The sequence below is a fragment of the Triticum aestivum genome, chromosome 2A (genome assembly GCF_018294505.1).
Source record: "Triticum aestivum cultivar Chinese Spring chromosome 2A, IWGSC CS RefSeq v2.1, whole genome shotgun sequence".
Classification (NCBI taxonomy): domain Eukaryota; kingdom Viridiplantae; phylum Streptophyta; class Magnoliopsida; order Poales; family Poaceae; genus Triticum; species Triticum aestivum.
Genome location: NC_057797.1, coordinates 260,438,973 through 260,461,406, shown reverse-complemented (window position 1 = coordinate 260,461,406; position 22,434 = coordinate 260,438,973).

Here is a 22,434-nt window from a genome sequence, read left to right as displayed (position 1 = left end):
TGCAAAAAGGATGTTATTACTATCAGTTTAGATGATATGTCTCATGAATTTCATTTCTCTAAATTTAGTAGACAACACCGTGAAGAAGAATTACCTAGTAAGGATGAAATTATTGGTCTTGCTTCTATTGCCGTACCTCCTAGTGATCCTTTAGAACAATATTTGCTAGACCATGAAAATGATATGTTTATGAATGAAAGAAGGGAAATAGATGAAGTATTCTTTAAACAGGAACCTATTCTGAAACACAATTTGCCTGTTGAAACCCTAGGGGATCCTCCTCCACCCAAGGGTGATCCCGTGTTTGAGCTTAAACCGTTGCCTGATACTCTTAAATATGCTTATCTTGATGAGAAAAACATATATCCTGTTACTATTGGTGCTAACCTTTCAGAGCATGAGGAAGAGAGATTATTGAAAACTCTGAAGAAGCACCGTGCTGCTATTGGGTATACTCTTGATGATCTTAAGGGCATTAGTCCCACTCTATGTCAACATAAAATAAATTTGGAAGAAGATGCTAAACCAGTTTGTGATCAACAATGATGGCTGAATCCTAAAATAAAAGAAGTGGTAAGAAAGGAAATACTAAATCTCCTTGAGGCAGGTATAATCTATCTCATTACTGATAGTCAGTGGGAAAGTCCTGTCCATTGTGTCCCTAAGAAGGGAGGTATTACTGTCGTTCCTAATGATAAAGATGAATTGATTCCTCAAAGAATTATTATAGGTTATAGGATGGTAATTGATTTCTGCAAATTAAATAAGGCCACTAAAAAGGATCATTACCCCTTACCTTTTATCGATCAAATGCTAGAAAGATTATCCAAACATACACATTTTTGCTTTCTAGATGGTTATTCTGGTTTCTCTCAAATACATGTGTCAGCCAAGGATCAATCAAAGACTACTTTTACTTGCCCTTTTGGTACTTTTGCTTATAGACGTATGCCTTTTGGTTTATGTAATGCACCTGCTACCTTTCAAAGATGCATGATGGCTATATTCTCTAACTTTTGTGAAAAGATATGTGAGGTTTTCATGGACGATTTCTCCGTCTATGGATCTTCTTTTGATGATTGCTTGAGAAACCTTGATCGAGTTTTGCAGAGATGTGAAGAAACTAATCTTGTCTTGAATTGGGAAAAGTGCCACTTTATGGTTAATGAAGGTATTGTCTTGGGGCATAAAGTTTCTGAAAGAGGTATTGAAGTTGATAAAGCCAAGGTTGTTGCTATTGAAAAGATGCCATGCCCCAAGGACATCAAAGGTATAATAAGTTTCCTTGGTCACGCCGGATTTTATAGGAGGTTCAATAAGGACTTCTCAAAAATTTCTCGGCCTCTGACTAATTTATTACAAAAAGATATACCATTTGTATTTGATGATGATTGTGTAGAAGCATTTGAAATACTTAAGAAAGCATTGATCTCTGCACCTATTGTTCAGCCACCTGATTGGAATTTACCCTTTGAAATTATGTGTGATGCTAGTGATTATGCTATAGGTGCTGTTCTAGGGCATAGAGTTGATAAGAAATGAAACGCTATTCAATATGCTAGTAAAACCGCATACAATGCTCAAATAAATTATGCTACTACTGAAAAAGAATTCTTAGCAGTTGTATTTTGCTTGTGATAAGTTCAGACCTTATATTGTTGATTCTAAAGTAACTATTCACACTGATCATGCTGCTATTAAATATCTGATGGAAAAGAAAGATGCTAAACCTAGACTTATTAGATGGGTTCTCTTGCTAAAAGAATTTGACTTACATATTGTTGATAGAAAGGGAGCTGAGAACCCCGTTGCAGACAACTTGTCTAGGTTAGAAAATGTGCTTGATGACCCACTACCTATTGATGATAGCTTTCCTGATGAGCAATTAAATGTCATAAATGCTTCTCATATTGCTCCATGGTATGCTGATTATGCTAATTACATTGTTGCCAAATTCATACCACCTAGTTTCACATACCAGCAAAAGAAAAAGTTCTTCTATGATTTGAGGCATTACTTTTGGGATGAACCACATCTTTATAAAGAAGGAGTAGATGGTGTTATTAGACGTTGTGTACCTGAGCATGAACAGGAACAGATCCTACGTAAGTGTCACTTCGAAGCGTATGGAGGACACCATGCTGGAGATAGAACTACACATAAAGTATTGCAATCTGGTTTTTATTGGCCTACTCTCTTCAAGGATGCCCGTAAGTTTGTCTTATCTTGTGATGAATGTCAAAGAATTGGTAATATTCGTAGACGTCAAGAAATGCCTATGAACTATTCACTCGTTATTGAACCATTTGATGTTTGGGGCTTTGACTATATGGGACCTTTTCCTTCCTCTAATGGTTATACACATATTTTAGTTGATGTTGATTACGTTACTAAGTGGGTAGAAGCTATTCCAACTAGTAGTGTTGATCATAGCAATTCTATTAAAATGCTTGAAGAAGTTATTTTTCCGAGATTTGGAGTCCCTAGATATCTAATGACTGATGGTGGTTCACATTTTATTCATGGTGCTTTCCGTAAAATGCTTGCTAAGTATGATGTTAGTCATAGAACTGCATCCCCTTATCACCTCAGTCTAGTGGTCAAGTAGAATTGAGTAATAGAGAGCTCAAATTAATTTTGCAAAAGACTGTCAATAGGTCTAGAAAGAATTGGTCCAAGAAACTTGATATAAAAATCCTATGGGTATGTCTCCGTATAAAATGGTTTATGGAAAACATGTCACTTACCTCTCAAACTGGAACACAAGGCATATTGGGATATTAAATAGCTCAATTATGATTTTAAACTTGCCGGTGAGAAGAGGTTATTTGATATTAGCTCACTCGATGAATGGAGAACCCAAGCCTACAAAAATGCCAAGTTGTTTAAATAAAAAGTTAAAAGATGGCATGATAAAAGGATACAAACGCATGAGTTTAATGTAGGTGATTATGTATTGTATACAACTCTCGTTTAAGATTTTTTGCAGGAAAACTTCTCTCTAAATGGGAAAGTCCTTACGTTATCGAGGAGGTCTATCATTCCAGCGCCATAAAAATCAACAACTTTGAAGGCACAAATCCGAAGGTGGTGAACGGTCAAAGAATCAAACATTATATCTTAGGTAACCCCATAAATGTTGAAACCAATGTTATTGAAACCGTAACCCCGGAGGAATACATAAGGGACACTTTCTGGAACGTCTCAGACTCCGAAAAGGAATAGGTATGTGGCACGATAAGTAAACCGACTCCAAAACAGTTTTTAAGGCAATATTTCTCCGTTTTGGAGAGAAAAATAAGAAGCAGCCAGGAAGGACACGAGGCCTCCACGAGGGTGGAGGGCGCTCCTTACCCTCCTGGGTGCCCCCTACCTCGTGGGCACCTCATGCGCTTTCCGGACTCTGTTTTCTTTCACAATACGTATTTTGGTCGGTAAAAATTCATTACATAATCTCCCGGGGGTTTTGACTCCCGTATCACGCAAATATCTCTTCTCTTTGTTCCGAGCTGTTTTCTGTCAGGGTTGTCAAGGCCAGGCATTATGTCGTCTCCCTCCTCCCCCAACCATGAGGGAAACGATGGTTGGCTAGTGAAGATAGAGCTGAAGAGAGAAGAACCCATGGAGATCAACAAGGATGAATGGATCAAGAAGGCCATGGAGGACCAAGTTCCAGCAACAAAAGACATCCTTCAACTTGATCACAATCTTCTTACCCCAACTGAGATCGAAGCTTTCAAGATGATTGAGTTAGCTCATATATAAAATAAGTATCTTACTGAAAGGATCGAGAAGAGGTGTCTAGAGGGGGGGTGATTAGACACTAATTGCCAAAAGTTGCAGTTTTTAATATTCTTAAGTTTAAGTGGAGTTTAAGAACAAGTTTAACAAACACAATACATATCAGGCAAGCATGCAATGAGTATATGAGCAGCGGAAAGTAAAGCATGCAACTTGCAAGAATGTAAGGAGAAGGGTTTGGAGTATTCAAACACAATTGGAGACACGGAGGTTCTTGTCGTGGTTCCGATAGGTGGTGCTATCGTACATCCACGTTGATGGAGACTTCAACCCATGGAGGGTAATGGTTGCACGAGTCCACAGAGGGCTCCACCCATGAAGGGTCCACGAAGAAGCAACCTTGTCTATTCCATCACGACCGTCGCCCATGAAGGACTTGCCTCACTAGCGGTAGATCTTCATGAAGTAGGCGATCTCCTTGCCCTTACAAACTCCTTGGTTCAACTCCACAATCTTGTCGGAGGCTCCCAAGTGAAACCTAGCTAATCTAGGAGACACCACTCTCCAAGAAGTAACAAATGGTGTGTTGATGATGAACTCCTTGCTCTTGTGCTTCAAATGATAGTCTCCCCAACACTCAACTCTCTCTCACAGGATTTGGATTTGGTGGAAAGAAGATTTGAGTGGAAATAAACTTGGGAAGGCTAGAGATCAAGATTCATATGGTTGGAATGGAATATCTTGACCTCAACACAAGTGTAGGTGGTTCTCTCTCAGAAAATGTGTATTGGAAGTATAGGTATGTTCTGATGGCTCTCTCCATGAATGAAGGGAGGGTGGAGGGGTATATATAGCCTCCACACAAAATCTAACCATTACACTCAATTTACCAATCTCGGTGAGACCGAAGGGAAAAACTCGGTCAGACCGATTTAGTAAACCTAGTGACCGTTAGGGTTTTCGGTGGGACCGACTAGTTCAACTCGGTGGAACCGATGTGCTAGGGTTAGGGTAAAACCAAAACTCGGTTTGACCGATTACTCAAACTCGGTGGGACCGATTTGGGTAATAAGCGAAACAGAGAGTTGGCCAAGCAAACTCGGTGGGGCCGATTGCATATCTCGGTGGGACCGAAAATATTGCAACAGGTAACAGAGAGTTTGCAAGCCCATCTCGGTGAGACCGAGATCTCATCGGTGAGACCAAACTGATTAGGGTTTCTGGCAGTGGCTATGTTAACTGAACTCGGTGGCTCCGGATAGAAAGAATCGGTGGGGCCAAGTTTGACTTTTCGTTTAGGTCATATGTGGATGTGGGAAGGTAGTTGAGGGTTTTGGAGCATATCACTAAGCACTTTGAGCAAGCAAGCCATTAAGCAACACCTCATCCCCTCTTGATAGTATTGGATTTTCCTATAGACTCAATGTGATCTTGGATCACTAAAATATAAAATGTAGAGTCTTGATCTTGAAGCTTGAGCCAATCCTTTGTCCTTAGCATCTTGAAGGGGTTCCACATCCTCTAGTCCATGCCACTCCATTGTTGAACTTATCTGAAACATACTAGGTAAAAGTGTTAGTCCAACAAGAGATATGTTGACATTAATTACCAAAACCACCCAGGGAGCACTTGTGCTTTCAATCTCCCCCTTTTTGGTAATTGATGACAACATACATCAAAGCTTTAGATAAAGATATAGAGAATAGCAAGTAAAGCTTTGGAAAGACATGTAACATGCATAGGCTCCCCCTACATGTATGCAATCATGTGAATATTGAATATAGGAGCATGTGAATGCGTAAACATGACAGAGTAAGCAATGTGTTACATGTATCTTGGCTATATGCATCAGAGCAAATGATGTGAATGTGAGAAATGTACCTTCATGCTCATGAGTCCTTCTTGCAAACAGTATGTACATCAGCAAGAACTTCTCATTCACATGACTGTGATGCATATACTTACCTTGTGGTCTTGAGTTGGCTTAGGATGGGATGAACCTGCGCAAACAAGGTTAAATAACACAGATACACCTACTGACCAGAGCAAACAAGAGAAACCACAAGAGAACCAAGACTGGGATGACATGTAGAGTGAGTACTAAGTACCACATTGGATATAGACATGCCCCCAAAGGTAAAGATATGCAATAAAATCAGAGATTTCCTTCCCTTAGATGTCTTGCTCCCCCTGAATCTGCATGGGATATTGGGAGAAGATAGGGAACAGAAAATCAGAGCAACAAAAAAGAAACAACAGAGCTTGAGCTAAAGCAAGCAACCAAACATGTCTTTCCCCTCTTAAAGACATGTGACATCTCTCCTCTTGAACACCAAGCATCTGGGGTCTTTGATGATATTACTTTCTCCTAGTTGAGAAACTCTCTCCCCCTGAGTACTCTCTCTTTCTCCCCCTATAGGAAGGATTAAGCTTTGATGTGATCTCTCTCTCCCCCTTTGACATCAATTTCCAAGAAGGGCTCTTCTGGACATGTGATACAAATGGGTTGGTCCTTGAGTCACAGAGCAAAGCAGCATGTCTAATATGATGCTGGCAGAGGACAAGAATCATTGAGTGGAGCTGGAGCAAACAGAAATCAGGAATAAGTGGCAAGTTGGTTTTCCTGTGATGAAATCGGTGACTCCGAGTTGTGTGCTTCGGTTGCACCGAAGGATTTCGGTTGGGCCGAAGAGAACAAACCGGTGTGACCGAGTTCATCAGAGTGAAACCACTTGTCACCTCAGCTCACTAGACAAGTAAGATCTCACAAGGATATGCAAGGAATTAACTGAAAGATTTGCAATGAATTGGATGCAGAAATGTAAAACAAAAAGGAAAGAAAAGAAACTAAAAGTTCTAGATGAAGTTTTTTTTGAAAGGGGAAACAAATATGCAAATGCAAAAGCACGGAGAAACACTAGAGAACTTCATCTAGAAATGGTCAGTGACAAAGTCACCTATGTTAGAGTATATTGACTTAGGAGTCAAGTGAGAGCACTTGATCATAGGTCATACTCATCGTTTAAGCTCAAAATGGGGTTACCATTTTTCGTTTAAGCCTTTTGATGTATTCACATCTTGTCGAGTTGCTTTGACTCATGACTTGGAGTAAAGCTTCTCTAAGATGGAATAACATACCTTGGGTGGTGGTGTTGATCTTGCTCATGTAGTTGAACTTGTGTGGGTTGCTCAAGGTTGATGTAGTTCATCAAGGGTTGGGAGCACCACTTGGAGTTTGAGTTCATCTACCTACATGGGTTAGCTTTGCAAGGAAGAGCACTTGTGTATCCAAATTGACAATCATGAGACTCAACATGGAATTTGCCAAAGGATATGTTTGAATGGTTTCGTGCTTCCTTGTCTTCAACCACCATTGTGTAGAGACTTGGTGATGTAGAGATTGCTCAAGATGTGAGTGAGTTGCAATCTCATAGATTTAGATTCAACCAAGTACCTACACGGGTTAGATAACATGCAAGGTACAAATATATCCAAGACATATGAATAGCATCATAAGAGAAATATCGAGGATTAGTCATAGGCTCATGCCCCGCACGTATCAAATGGAGTTCCTACTCCAAGTTTGAAGCATCAATGATGTTCAATTCACCTCTCAATCTGCAAAACACTTTCTCCTCAAGTGGTTTAGTGAATATATCCGCCAATTTCTTATCGATGTGAACATGCTTAAGGTTAATGTCCCCTTTTTCAACATGATCTCGAATGAAATGATGACGAACTTCAATATGCTTAGTTCGAGAATGTTACACGAGATTGTGAGCAATCTTAATAGCACTTTCATTGTCACATAGCAATGGAACATGTTTCACATATATCCCATAATCTTTAGTAGTTTGGGTCATCCAAAGTAATTGAGCGCAACATGAACCAGTGGCAATGTATTCCGCTTCGGCGGTGGATAAGGATACCGAGTTTTGTTTCTTGGAAGACCAAGACACAAGAGATCTACCAAGGAATTGACAAGTACCTGAAGTGGACTTTCTATCAACCTTGTCTCCGGCATAGTCCGAATCGGAGTAGCCAACAAGATCAAAAGAGGACCTCTTAGGATACCAAATGCCAAAATTTGGTGTATGGATTAGGTATCTCACTATCCTTTTCACAGCCTTAAGATGACATTCTTTTGGAGCAGCTTGATATCGTGCACACATGCACACACTTAGCATAATATCGGGACGAGAGGCACATAGATATAACAATGAACCAATCATAGAGCGATAAACCTTTTGATCAACCGGTTCACCATCTTTGTCAAATCAAGATGTCCACTAGTAGGCATGGGTGTAGTCACACCTTTGCATTCTTGCATATTGAACTTCTTGAATAACTCATTGGTGTACTTCGTTTGAGAGACAAAGGTACCTTCCTTAGTTTGCCTGATTTGCAAACCGAGAAAGAATTTGAGTTCACTCATCATAGACATCTCAAACTTCTCCGACATTAGCTTTCCAAAAATGAGGGTTAGTTGAACCAAATATGATATCATCAACGTAAATTTGGCACACAAATAGTTCTCCATTAACCCTTTTAGTAAAAATAGTAGAATCAATTTTACCAATTTCAAAGCCTTTTTCAATAAGGAACTTGGTCAAGCATTTATACCATGCTCTAGGAGCTTGTTTAAGACCATAAAGGGCTTTGTGAAGTATGTAAACATGATTAGGTTTCTTAGGATTGACGAAGCCGGGAGGTTGCTTAACATAAACTTCCTCTTTGATTTCGCCATTTAGAAAAGCACTCTTAATGTCCATTTGGTACAAGGTGATATTATGGTGATTAGCATAAGCAAGTAAGATGCGAATGGACTCAAGTCTAGCAATGGGAGCATATGTCTCACCATAGTCCATACCTTCAACTTGTGTGTAGCCTTGGGCGACGAGACGTGCTTTGTTGCGAACCACTTTTCCATCTTCATCTTGCTTGTTGTGAAACACCCATTTGGTACCAATGATGTTGTGGTTGTTGTTGGGTTTCTCGACTAATGTCCACACTTGATTTCTCTCAAAGTTGTGTAGCTCTTCATGCATAGCATTTATCCAATCCGGATCCTCCAATGCTTCTTCAACCTTCATAGGTTCAATGCTAGAGATGAATGAGTAATGTTCACAAAAGTTAGCTAAACGCGTTTTAGAGCGAGTGATTCTCCCGGTTTGGATATCATTGTAGATTTGCTCGACGGGATGATCTTTGGCAATTCTTGCTCGAACTCGTGAAAGCTTTTGCTTGGGTCGGGGTGGAACATCCTCTTCATATTGTTCTTCTTCTCGGCCTTCTTCATTGTTGACGTTGTCGTTCTCTTGTCGTGGTGGAGAAGGAGGTTGTTGATGTTCATCTTGGTGCACTTCCTTGTTTTCTTCATCTGGGCGTGTCCCACTTGTGGATGCTTCCATATCAACTCTTGGTTCACCTTGTCGTGAGGTAGAAGCTTCCACTTGGACGGACGAGGTACTCTCCTTCACTTCTGTTGGACGAATCTTGCCAATGGACAAGTCTTGAATTGCTTCCGAAGGGTCTTTGTCTCCTACATCAATTGGCAATTGCTCTACTTGCGAGCCATTAGATTCATCAAACTTCACATCTACCGTCTCTTCAACCTTTCGGGTGAAATTGTTGTAGACACAGTAAGTGTGAGAGTTTGAGCCATAGCCAAGTAGGAAACCTTCATGATATTTAGGAGCAAATTTAGAACGACGATGCTTATCAAGAATGTAGCACTTTGAGCCGAATACTCGAAAGTATCCAACTTGTGGTTTGTTACCGGTGAGGAGCTCGTATGCCGTCTTGCCGAGTAGCTTGTGAAGATACAGGCGATTTATTGCATGACAAGCTGTCTCAACCGCTTCCGCCCAAAAGTGCTTTGGTATTTTGTACTCATCAAGCATCGTTCTTGCCATCTCAATAAGAGTCCGGTTCTTCCTTTCAACAACTCCATTTTGTTGAGGTGTGTACGTAGCCGAGAACTCGTGTGAAATTCCTTCTTCGTCAAGAAAGGTGTGCACATTTGTGTTCTTGAACTCCGTTCCATTGTCGCTTTGAACCTTCTTGATCTTCACGTCAAACTTATTTTGGGCCTTCCTAGCGAAGTTTTTGAAGATCTTTTGGACCTTCGATTTGTCATCAAGAAAGAACACCCACTTAAATCTTGAAAAATCATCAACTATGACTAGACCAAATGAGTTACCACCGAGACTCTTGTAGGCATTTGGACCAAAGAGATCCATGTGAAGTAGCTCGAGTGGTCTTCTTGTGGTCATGATGTTCTTCGCGCGGTGACTTCCTCCAACTTGTTTCCCTGCTTGACAAGCACTACAAAGTCTATCCTTGTCAAATATGACATCTTTTATTCCAAGGATATGATCACCTTTAATAAGCTTATCAAGATTTCGCATACCAACATGACCTAGTCTTCTATGCCACAACTAGCCTTTAGAAGATTTGGCAATTAAGCAAGTTTTAGGTTGAGCCTTTTTAGTGAAATCAACAATGTAAAGATCTCCTCTACGTATACCGGTAAAGACCATTTTATGATTATCTCTACGAAACACTTGGCAGTCTACTTCAGTAAATAGGACATTGAAACCAAAATCAGCAAGTCTAGATATTGAAAGTAAGTTGTAGCCAAGAGATTCAACAAGCATGACATTTTGTATGGAGCTATCATGTGAGATGGCCACCTTACCAAGGCCAACCACCTTACCCTTTGAATTATCACCAAAAGTGACATACTTTCGAGGGCCGTCATTTTCAGCAAGCTCACGGAACATGTCTTTATCTCCGGTCATATGATCAGTACATCCACTATCAAGGACCCATTACATTCCTCCAGCCATGTAGCCGCGAAGATTTGCCATAAGACCAAAGTGTCTCATCGCATCATCGAGATCATAGTCACTATCATCATCATCATCATCATCATCCGAGTATTCATGTTCAACATCATCTTGTGATTGATCAATTCCTAGAGAGGGCAATTCATTAGATAAATGATCATTTCTATAGTTATCTTTATGAATTCTAATAGCTCTGGAAATGATATTGCTAATGATTCCAACATCTCCTTTGGCACTCGTAAGATCAGTAAGCTCAAATAAGCAGTCACCAAATTTGGGATCATTGGAACTCATCTTAATCAAAGCAATAGACTTATGGAAGATTTCATCTAGATCTTTCAAGGAGTAATTAGGAAAGAGTTCCTCAAGGAATTTCCATATGGTGTAGGCACACTTAAGAGTCGGCAAACATCCAATCAAGTTTCTAGGCAAGCCTCTAGTGATAAGATTAACAGTTCTAAGATTGCGAATCATGTCAATATTTTCATCTAGGGTAGGGTGCAAAGGATCAACATGAGGTGCACAAGGGCTAGTAATGTACATGTTCAAATGATATTCATTGAAAATCTCAAGCATTTCATTTTTCCACTCATGAAAATACTCTCCATCAAGAATAGGCACTCTATGTCTAAGACTCCCCAAAGTAGACACATCCATCTTCCTCCAATGGTGTTTAAACCAAGGCAATGGAAACCAATGCTCTGATACCAATTGAAAGGATCGAGAAGAGGTGTCTAGAGGGGGGTGATTAGACACTAATTGCCAAAAGTTGCAGTTTTTAATATTCTTAAGTTTAAGTGGAGTTTAAGAACAAGTTTAACAAACACAATACATATCAAGCAAGCATGCAATGAGTATATGAGCAGCGGAAAGTAAAGCATGCAACTTGCAAGAATGTAAGGAGAAGGGTTTGGAGTATTCAAACGCAATTGGAGACACGGAGGTTTTTGTCGTGGTTCCGATAGGTGGTGCTATCATACATCCACATTGATGGAGACTTCAACCCACAGAGGGTAACGGTTGCGCGGGTCCACGGAGGGCTCCACCCATGAAGGGTCCACGAAGAAGCAACCTTGTCTATTCCATCACGATCGTCGCCCACGAAGGACTTGCCTCACTAGCGTAGATCTTCAAGAAGTAGGCGATCTCCTTGCCCTTACAAACTCCTTGGTTCAACTCCACAATCTTGTTGGAGGCTCCCAAGTGACACCTAGCCAATCTAGGAGACACCACTCTCCAAGAAGTAACAAATGGTGTGTTGATGATGAACTCCTTGCTCTTGTGCTTCAAATGATAGTCTCCCCAACACTCAACTCTCTCACAGGATTTGGATTTGGTGGAAAGAAGATTTGAATGGAAAGCAACTTGGGAAGGGTAGAGATCAAGATTCATATGGTTGGAATGGAATATCTTGACCTCAACACAAGTGTAGGTGGTTCTCTCTCAGAAAATGTGTATTGGAAGTGTAGGTATGTTCTGATGGCTCTCTCCACGAATGAAGAGAGGGTGGAGGGGTATATATAGCCTCCACACAAAATCTAACCGTTAAACTCAATTTACCAATCTCGGTGAGACCGAAGGGAAAAACTCGGTCAGACCAATTTAGTAAACCTAGTGACCGTTAGGGTTTTCGGTGGGACCGACTAGTTCAACTCGGTGGAACCGATGTGCTAAACCAAAACTCGGTTTGACCGATTACTCAAACTCGGTGGGACCGATTTGGGTAATAAGCGAAACAGAGAGTTGGCCGAGCAAACTCGGTGGGGCCGATTGCATATCTCGGTGGGACCGAAACTATTGCAACAGGTAACAGAGAGTTTGCAAGCCCATCTCGGTGAGACGGAGATCCCATCGGTGAGACTGAACTGATTAGGGTTTCTGGCAGTGGCTATGTTAACTGAACTCGGTGGCTCGGATGGAAAGAATCGATGGGGCCGAGTTTGACTTTTGGTTTAGGTCATATGTGGATGTGGGAAGGTAGTTGAGGGTTTTGGAGCATATCACTAAGCACTTTGAGCAAGCAAGCCATTAAGAAACACCTCATCCCCTCTTGATAGTATTGGATTTTCCTATAGACTCAATGTGATCTTGGATCACTAAAATATAAAATGTAGAGTCTTGATCTTGAAGCTTGAGTCAATCCTTTGTCCTTAGCATCTTGAAGGGGTTCCACATCCTCTAGTCCATGCCACTCCATTGTTGAACTTATCTGAAACATACTAGGTAAAAGTGTTAGTCCAACAAGAGATATGTTGACATTAATTACCAAAACCACCCAGGGAGCACTTGTGCTTTCACTTACACGTGAAAATATTTTGTTGAAGGAGCATATCATCGCACTCAAAGGCATTATCCACAAGTTAGAAGACCTCCTACGCTCGATGTGCGACTATCCATCATCAACAACTCCACCTTCTTCACCAAGAAAGAAGAATTGAGCATCTGGTATGGGCACTCCCCTTGGCAACTGCCAAGCTTGGGGGAGTGCCCTGGTATCATATCACCATCACCTTTATCTTTACCGTTTTTCTTAGTTCGGTCCTTTTGGTAATATCTTGATCTAGTAGAATAAAGTTTATGGAATGATCTAGTTTTGAGTTTTGCTTTATGATCCCTCTATGTAATCGAGTCCATGAGCTATATATAATAAAGATTAGTGTTGAGTCAAGGGCTTGATTATTTTGCCATGATCCTAAGTGAATAAAATAAAATAGAAATAAATAAAAAAGGAAACAAAGAGATCACATGGATCATATGGATAGTAATGAGCTGACATAGAAAAAGTATGATGAATAAAAGTTGCTGAGAGTTGACAAACATAGTTTTGGTCATCGCTGCAATTAATAGGAAGTAATAAAGAAAGGGAGGTCTTCACATATAAATATACTATCTTGGACATCTTTTATGATTGTGAGCACTCATTAATATATGACATGCTAAAGAGTTGACGTTGGACAAGGAAGACAACGTAATGGGTTATGTTTTCTTACATATGAGATAAATTATATTGTCATGGATCATCCAACATGGTTGAGCTTGCCTTTCCCCCTCATGCTAGCCAAATTCATCGCACCAAGTAGAGATACTACTTGTGCTTCCAAATACCCTTAAACCAGTTTTGCCATGAGAGTCCACCATACCTACCTATGGATTGAGTAAGATCCTCCAAGTAAGTTGTCATCGGTGCAAGCAATAAAAATTGCTCTCTAAATATTTATGACTTATTAGTGTGGGAGAAAATAAACTTTATACGATCGTGTGATATGGAAGAAAAAAGCGACAGACTGCATAATAAAGGTCCATATCACAAGTGGCAATATAAAGTGACGTTCTTTCGCATTAAGATTTTGTGCATCCAACCATAAAAGCGCATGAGAACCTCTGCTTCCCTCTATGAAGGGCCTATCTTTTAATTTTACCTCCTACCTTGCATAAGAGTCATGGTGATCTTCACCCTTCCTTTTTACATTTTATCCTTTGGCAAGCACCGTATGTTGGAAAGATCCTGGTATATATGGCTAACTGGATGTGAGTTTTCATGAACTATTATTGTTGACATTACCCTTGAGGTAAAACGTTGGGAGGCAAAACCATAAGCCCCTATCTTTCTCTGTGTCCGATTAAAACTCCATACCCATAAGTATTGTGTGAGTGCCAACAATTGTGAAAGACTATATGATAGTTGAGTATGTGGACTTGCTGAAAAGCTCTCATATATTGACTCTTTCCTATGTTATGATAAATTGCAATTGCTCCAATGACTGAGATTATAGTTTGTTAGTTTTCAATGAAGTTTATGATTCATGCACAAAATTGTGATTGAATTATTACTCTAGCATAAGGAATCATATGACAAGAATTATGTAAGTTGTTGTTCTAAGAATGATCATGATGCCTTCATGTCCGTATTTTACTTTTATCGACACCTCTATCTCTAAACATGTGGACATATTTTTCGATTTCGGCTTTCGCTTGAGGACAAGCAAGGTCTAAGCTTGGGGGAGTTGATACGCCCATTTTGCATCATGCTTTTATATCAATATTTATTGCATTATGGGCTGTTATTACACATTATATCATAATACTTATGCCTATTCTCTCTTATTTTACAGGGTTTACATAAAGAGGGAGAATGCCGGCAACTGGGATTCCGGGCTGGAAAAGGAGAAAATATTAGAGACCTATTCTGCACAGCTCCAAAAGTCCTGAAACTTCACGGAAGACGTTTTCAGAATATATAAAAAATACTGAGCGCAAGAAGTTCACTAGGGGGCCACACCCTACCCACGAGGGTGGGGGCGTGCCCCCTACCTCGCGGGCCCCCTGGTGGCCCTCCGATGGCCATCTTCTCCTATATGGAGTCTTTCGATGAGAAAAAATCATAAGCCATCTCCTCAGATGAAACTCCGCCGCCACGAGGCGGAACCTTGGCGGATCCAATATAGGGCTCCGGCAGAGCTGTTCTGCCGGGGAAACTACCCTCCGGGAGGGGGAAATCATCGCCATCGTCATCACCAACGCCCCTCTCATCGGGAGAGGGCAATCTTCATCAACATCTTCACCAGCACCATCTCCTCTCAAAACCCTAGTTCATCTCTTGTATCCAATTCTTGTCTCCAAGTCCGGTACTAGTAGGTTGCTAGTAGTGTTAATTACTCCTTCTAGTTGATGCTACTTGGTTTAATTGGTGGAAGATCATATGTTCAGATCCTATATGCATATTAATACCCCTCTAATTATGAACATGATTATGCTTTGTGAGTAGTTACGTTTGTTCCTGAGGACATGAGAGAAGTCTTGCTATTAGTAGTCATGTGAATTTGGTATTCATTCGATATTTTGATGAGATGTATGTTGTGTCTCCTCTAGTGGTGTTATGTGAACTTCGACTACATGACACTTCTGTTGGGGAACGTAGTAATTTCAAAAAAATTCCTACGCACACGCAAGATCATGGTGATGCATAGCAACGAGAGGGGAGAGTGTGATCTACGTACCCTTGTAGATCGACAACGGAAGCGTTAGCACAACGTGGTTGATGTAGTCATACGTCTTCATGGCCCGACGGATCAAGCACCGAAACTACGACACCTCCGAGTTCTAGGACACGTTCAGCTCGATGACGATCCCCGGACTCCGATCCAGCAAAGTGTCGGGGAAGAGTTCCGTCAGCACGAGGGTGTGGTGATGATCTTGATGTACTACCGTCGCAGGGCTTCGCCTAAGCACCGCTACAATATTATCGAGGACTATGGTGGAAGGGGGCACCGCACACGGCTAAGAATATGATCACGTGGATCAACTTGTCTCTCAAGGGGTGCCCCTTGCCTCCCTATATAAAGGATCAAAGGGGGGGTGCGGCCGGCCAGGAGAGGGCGCGCCAGGAGGAGTCCTACTCCCTCCGGGAGTAGGATTCCCCCCTTTCCTAGTTGGAATAGGATTCGGGAGGGGGAAAGAGGGGAGAGAGAAGGAAGGGGGGGCGCCGGCCCCCTCTCCTTGTCCTATTCAGACTAGGGGGGAGGGGTGCACGGCCCAGCCCTGACCACCTCTCCTCTCTTCCACTAAAGCCCACTAAGGCCCATATACCTCCCGGGGGGTTCCGGTAACCTCCCGGTACTCCGGTAAAATCCCGATTTCACCCGGAACACTTCCGATATCCAAATATAGGCTTCCAATATATCAATATTTATGTCTCGACCATTTCGAGACTCCTCGTCATGTCCGTGATCACATCCGGGACTCCAAACAAACTTCGGTACATCAAAATGCATAAACTCATAATATAACTGTCATCGAAACCTTAAGCATGCGGACCCTACGGGTTCGAGAACAATGTAGAGATGACCGAGACACGTCTCCGGTCAATAACCAATAGCGGAACCTGGATGCTCATATTGGCTCCTACATATTCTACGAAGATCTTTTATCGGTCAGACCGCATAACAACATACGTTGTTCCCTTTGTCATCGGTATGTTACTTGCCCGAGATTCGATCGTCGGTATCTCAATACCTAGTTCAATCTCGTTACCGACAAGTCTCTTTACTCGTTCCGTAATACATCATCTCACAACTAACTCATTAGTTGCAATGCTTGCAAGGCTTATGTGATGTGCATTACCGAGAGGGCCCAGAGATACCTCTCCGACAATTGGAGTGACAAATCCTAATCTCGAAATATGCCAATCCAACATGTACCTTTGGAGACACCTGTAGAGCTCCTTTATAATCACTCAGTTACATTGTGATGTTTGGTAGCACACAAAGTGTTCCTCTGGCAAACGGGAGTTGCATAATCTCATAGTCATAGGAACATGTATAAGTCATGAAGAAAGCAATAGCAACATACTAAACGATCGGGTGCTAAGCTAATGGAATGGGTCATGTCAATCACATCATTCTCCTAATGATGTGATCCCGTTAATCAAATAACAACTCTTTTGTTTATGGTTAGGAAACATAACCATCTTCGATTAATGAGCTAGTCAAGTAGAGGCATACTAGCGACACTCTGTTTGTTTATGTATTCACACATGTATTATGTTTCCAGTTAATACAATTCTAGCATGAATAATAAACATTTATCATGATATAAGGAAATAAATAATAACTTTATTATTGCCTCTAGGGCATATTTCCTTCAACTTCACCATTATTTGGGCCTAGAGGAAGGCATTGGAATTTGGAAAGTAATAAGTAGATGATGGGTTGCTAGAGTGATAGAAGCTTAAACCCTAGTTTATGCGTTGCTTCGTAAGGGGCTGATTTGGATCCATATGTTTCATGCTATGGTTAGGTTTACCTTAATACTTTTGTTGTAGTTGTGGATGCTTGCAATAGAGGTTAATCATAAGTGGGATGCTTGTCCAAGTAAGGACAGTACCCAAGCACCGGTCCACCCACATACCAAATTATCAAAGTACCGAACGCGAATCATATGAACATGATGAAAACTAGCTTGACGATATTCCCATGTGTCCTCAGGAGTGCTTTTCTCTATATAAGAGTTTGTCCAGGCTTGTCCTTTGCTACAAAAAGGATTGGGCCACCTTGCTACACTTTATTTACTTTTGTTACTTGTTGCTCGTTACAAATTATCCTATCACAAAACTATCCGTTACCTATAATTTCAGTGCTTGCAGAGAATACCTTGCTAAAAACCGCTTATCATTTCCTTCTGCTCCTCGTTGGGTTCGACACTCTTACTTATCGAAAGGACTACGACAGATCCCCTATACTTTTGGGTCATCATTGGTCCACCTACCTAGCAGTCGGCGGTGCCGCCTCGGGGAAACTCGAGGTATTTTGGCTATTGTCCACTTAGCATAGACGGATGAGTCCGTAGATAAAGAGCGCGCGGCTCTGGACACGTTTCTGACTCACCGGGAGATCTCCTTGGGATAGTTTTCCTTTCTTCGAAGAGCTTGTGCACCGGGATTCCGAGAATACTTGGGGTGTCCCGCGATGGAGGATTGTCTCCACGAATCGTGAGCTTGTCATGGGCTAAGTTGGGACACCCCTGCAAGGTTTAAACTTTCGAGAGCCGTGCCCTCGGTTATGTGGCATATGGGAGTTTTTAATATCCGGTTGTAGTGAACTTGAAACAAACTCTTTAAAATACACCAACCGCGTGTGTAATCGTGATGGTCTCTTTTCGACGAGGTTCGAGAAGAGAACACGGTGGGGTTATGATTGAATGTAAGTTGTTCAGGATCACTTCTTGATCATTACTAGATTACGACCATTCGCGTAGCTTCTCACCTTGTTCTCGTATGCGTAAGCTAGCCACCATACAATGCTTAGTGATAATTGCAACTCCACCACATATCCATACCTTACCTTTAAGCTTTCATAGTCTTGCTACAGAGGGTGTTGTGATTGCTGAGTCCCCGTGGCTCACATAGTACTAAAAACATAGTTGCAGGTACCGATGAGTCTTATGCAGGTGATGCCACTGAGCTCAAGTGGGAGTTCGACGAAGACCGTGGTCGTTACTATGTTTCCTCCCCGGACGATCAGTAGTGGTGCCTAGTAGGGTCGATCGGTACATAGCTTGTGTGGTTGTCTTTTATTCATTTGATTTCGTCCATAGCCGGACTATGTGTTCATCTTGAATGATTGTATTATCTTGATGCTATTTGTGTGACATTGTGGCGATTGTAAGACAAAGCTCTTATTCTATCTATTCAGTACATGAGATGTGCAAAGATACAACCACTCTTGCGACCATACCAATATGCACTTATGCCCCAAGTCGTGCCTCGACATGTGTGGAGTATAGTCGTATATTGGGTGTTACACCGCCGGCGAATGAGAATTTTATACGTGGAAAATCCCCATTGGTCTAGGCTGTTAACAGGTTATCGGATCCAAACCAGAACCCGATAGCTTAACGGTGATCCGTTTCAGTGGATGCCACGTGTCGTTTACCGCTGACGAAAGCGCTTCCATGACACGCCATTTATCGTCATGGAAGTGGGCACTTCCGTGATGATAATTATGGTATTATCATGGAACACTTCTACGACAGCACATGTATGACTATCTTAATTCTATCATAAAATTGTCATGGATGTACATGCATGACAGAAAACGTGACCTACTGTGACGAGCACATATCAACACGAAATTGTTTTTTTCTAGTGTAGGTTTTGATAAATAGATCTAATAAAAATACAAAATAAAACAAATAAAGAAAAACTACATCACGGTATTTTGGATTTAATATATGATAGGAAATAGACCCGGGGGCCATAGTTTTCACTAGAGGCTTCTCTTGAGAAAATAGCATATGTTGGGTAAACAAATTATTGTTGGCAATTGATAGAAAAAGGAATAATTAAGACGATATCCAAGGCAATGATCATGTATATAGGCATAACGTCCAAGATTAGTAGACCGATTCCTGTCTACATTTAGATACATTATAACTGAGCACTTTTCTAGCCCTCTCAGACCATCAACATTTATATCTGTTGGATCATATTTTTTAGCCTTTTCTGGTCGTACGATTCGCTCTAAATCCCACCTAAATCGCACGTGCAAGCTAAATCGTGCGTACAGGCTGCGCTATCTTTATCGGGCCACTACTCCGGTGGCTATTTTGGGGAGAAAATTGAATATTTACCACTTTAAACATGGGGCTTCGCAAGAATGCCACTCTTAAGATGGGTTTCTCAAAAATGCCATCCAGATCGCGGACCTCTTGATTACCATGCCATCTCCTCCTTTTTCAGTTTTTTGCTTTAATTTTTTCCATTTATCTGCACCTGAAAGGACCAGACTACCCCTAGATGCGTACACGTACCTGATTGCATCATAAGGCAGTCAAGTTGTTGTGTGGCCTTATGCATCACCGCCCAGCCTAGAAAACGGCCGATAACAAGTCGCGCAGGCGCATATAGCCTACATGGCGCCGCCAACACCACCTGGAAGTAGATGCCATTGATCCGTGCTGCGTATTCCCTGGACGCCACAGACCACAGTGCCGCAACACTGAACCCAATCCTTGTTTGCTTGACCTTTAATTTACAGAACTATACCTTGTATATTTGCAACTGCAGTTAGCTATATATATTATAGCATCTCCAACAGATTTGCTGCGTGTCCATCGTCTGGTTTGGTGCGGCGCGCAGCGCTGGCTTCATCAGCCACACTAAAATGCAGAGCACGCGCGCACCTCTCTAGCAGCGCGCGCGACTCGTCGGTGCATTGCATATGGAATTTTGAACACAAAATGAAGTTGATGAAACATTCAAAATGCAATGAACATGACATATAAAATTTCACACAAACAAGTTGATGAAGAAAAGTTCATGCCCACAAGTTCAAAATCATACCCACAAGTTCATCCAACCAAGTTCAAAAGGAAAATCAAGTTCAATACACAAATGAAAGACACATCATTCCTCGTCCTCATCTTCGTCCTCGTCTTGATCTTCGGAAGACGATTCTTCCGCCTCCGAAGATGAATCTTCCTCCCTCTCCTCATCGCGCACAGCATCACGTGAAGCTCCGATGATGTTGGCAAGATCTTCAACGGCATCTTCATGGGAATGTGTGCGAGGAGGCACATTGAAAGACATTCCGCCCATGACGGCCGGAGGTGCACCCATGCCTCCCATGGTGGCCATAGCGTCGGGGGGTGCTCCAAAGCCAGCCATGGCTCCCATTGCACCGCCCATGGTACCTCCGAAGCCACCCATGCCACCCATGGCGCAGATGCCACCGCCACCCATGGCGCCGAGGCCACCGCCACCCATTGCACGAATCATGGTTCTTTTTTGGATCAAGACTTCTTCACAGGCAAGATTGACATACTCCTTTTGCACCTCATTGAGGATAGATGTGTCCAAGAAGAACAAGTGTTTCTCCCATTCCAACAATCTTGTTCGCTCCTCATTGCTCACCTTCCTCTCCTCCAAAGCCACCTTCCTCTCCTCGGCCGCCACCCTCCTCTCCTCGGCCGCCAACCTCCTCTCCTCGGCCGCGGCATCTTGGTTCCTTGCCATTTCCTCACCTCATTGGCTTCTTTTCTTGCCTTCTCAATAGCTTCCATAGCATTTTTGAGCTCACCATCTCCTTTCCTCTTCTTCTTTTCGGTTTTATTTTTCTTGCACCCATCCGGTCACTTTGGCTTCGAGTATGAAACCGAGTTGGGTGTGGGGCTTCTCTTGCCGTCATCACTTGATGCATCATCCTCATCATCATCCAACTTAATTGTTTGCTTCCGTTTGTTGCTCAAAGGCAAATCATCCAAATCTTCACGCTTCTTCCATTTCTCATCATCCTTCAACACTTCATAGCAATGAGGCAAAGTAAATATCCTTCCTTTCTTGATCTTCCCCTTCTTGGTTTTCCTCTCCTCTTCTTTGAACAAGTTTTGCGTAATGTTGTACTACATGAAAACAAAGTAAGTTAGCACCAACAACAAGTATGAGGAACATGTATGAAATGGCACTTACTCTATCGTCCTCATTTGTGCCACTTGGGTTCAACTTGTCAACCGCCTTTTGACAGGCCGCCCACCTTTGACAATCCGAGTTGATAGTCGACCACCGGGACCGAAGTGATCGGTCGGACCGGTCAATTCCACTCACGTTGCGAACATCAAAGTGTTCCTTCATCCGAAGCCAATAATCATCTCTACTTTGATCACCTCCAACGGATGGTTCCCTCGACACTTGCAACCAAGTATTGCATAGTAAGATGTCATCGGTGTTGGTGTAATTACCCGCTCTCCCTCTCGGTGCGTCGACAATGCCCTCACCCTCCTCGTCCACCTTGAACTCATGGTTTTCGAAATGCATGTCATTGGTTTGAGAACAATGCGAATTGTTGGAGCCAACACCCATCGTTGACATGTATGCATCATCATTGAGACTACAAAGTTTTTTGAACAATGCAAATAACCTAGCTATATGTGAATGCATTCAAAAAATAACAAAAAATATGGAAAGTTAGAATTTTTTTACCTTGGGGGCATTTCGTCGAACATGTTGTGTGCGTCGGCCGCCGGCTCAACGAGTGAGCTCGCCGGCGCTTCGGTAGCCGCCGCGCCCGTCGCACGCCCCGCAAACTTCTTCCTCCTCGCCTTGGAGGTGCCGGAACCGTCCGCCGCCTTGTTTTTCTTCGCCGATGTCTTGCCCTTCTTTGGCCGCGCCGCATTGGGGAGCTTTGAGGAGGAGGGGGCGGTGGCTCGGGCCGACGCCACCGCGACGCCACCTGCCGCCAAGGTCATCCGCGGCGGCATGAAGAGGCCGCGCGCGAGGCCGATGGTTGGAGGAGCTCCGGCGGAGGCGAGGCCAATGCCACCCGGGCTAGGGTTTGCGGCGGCGGCGGCG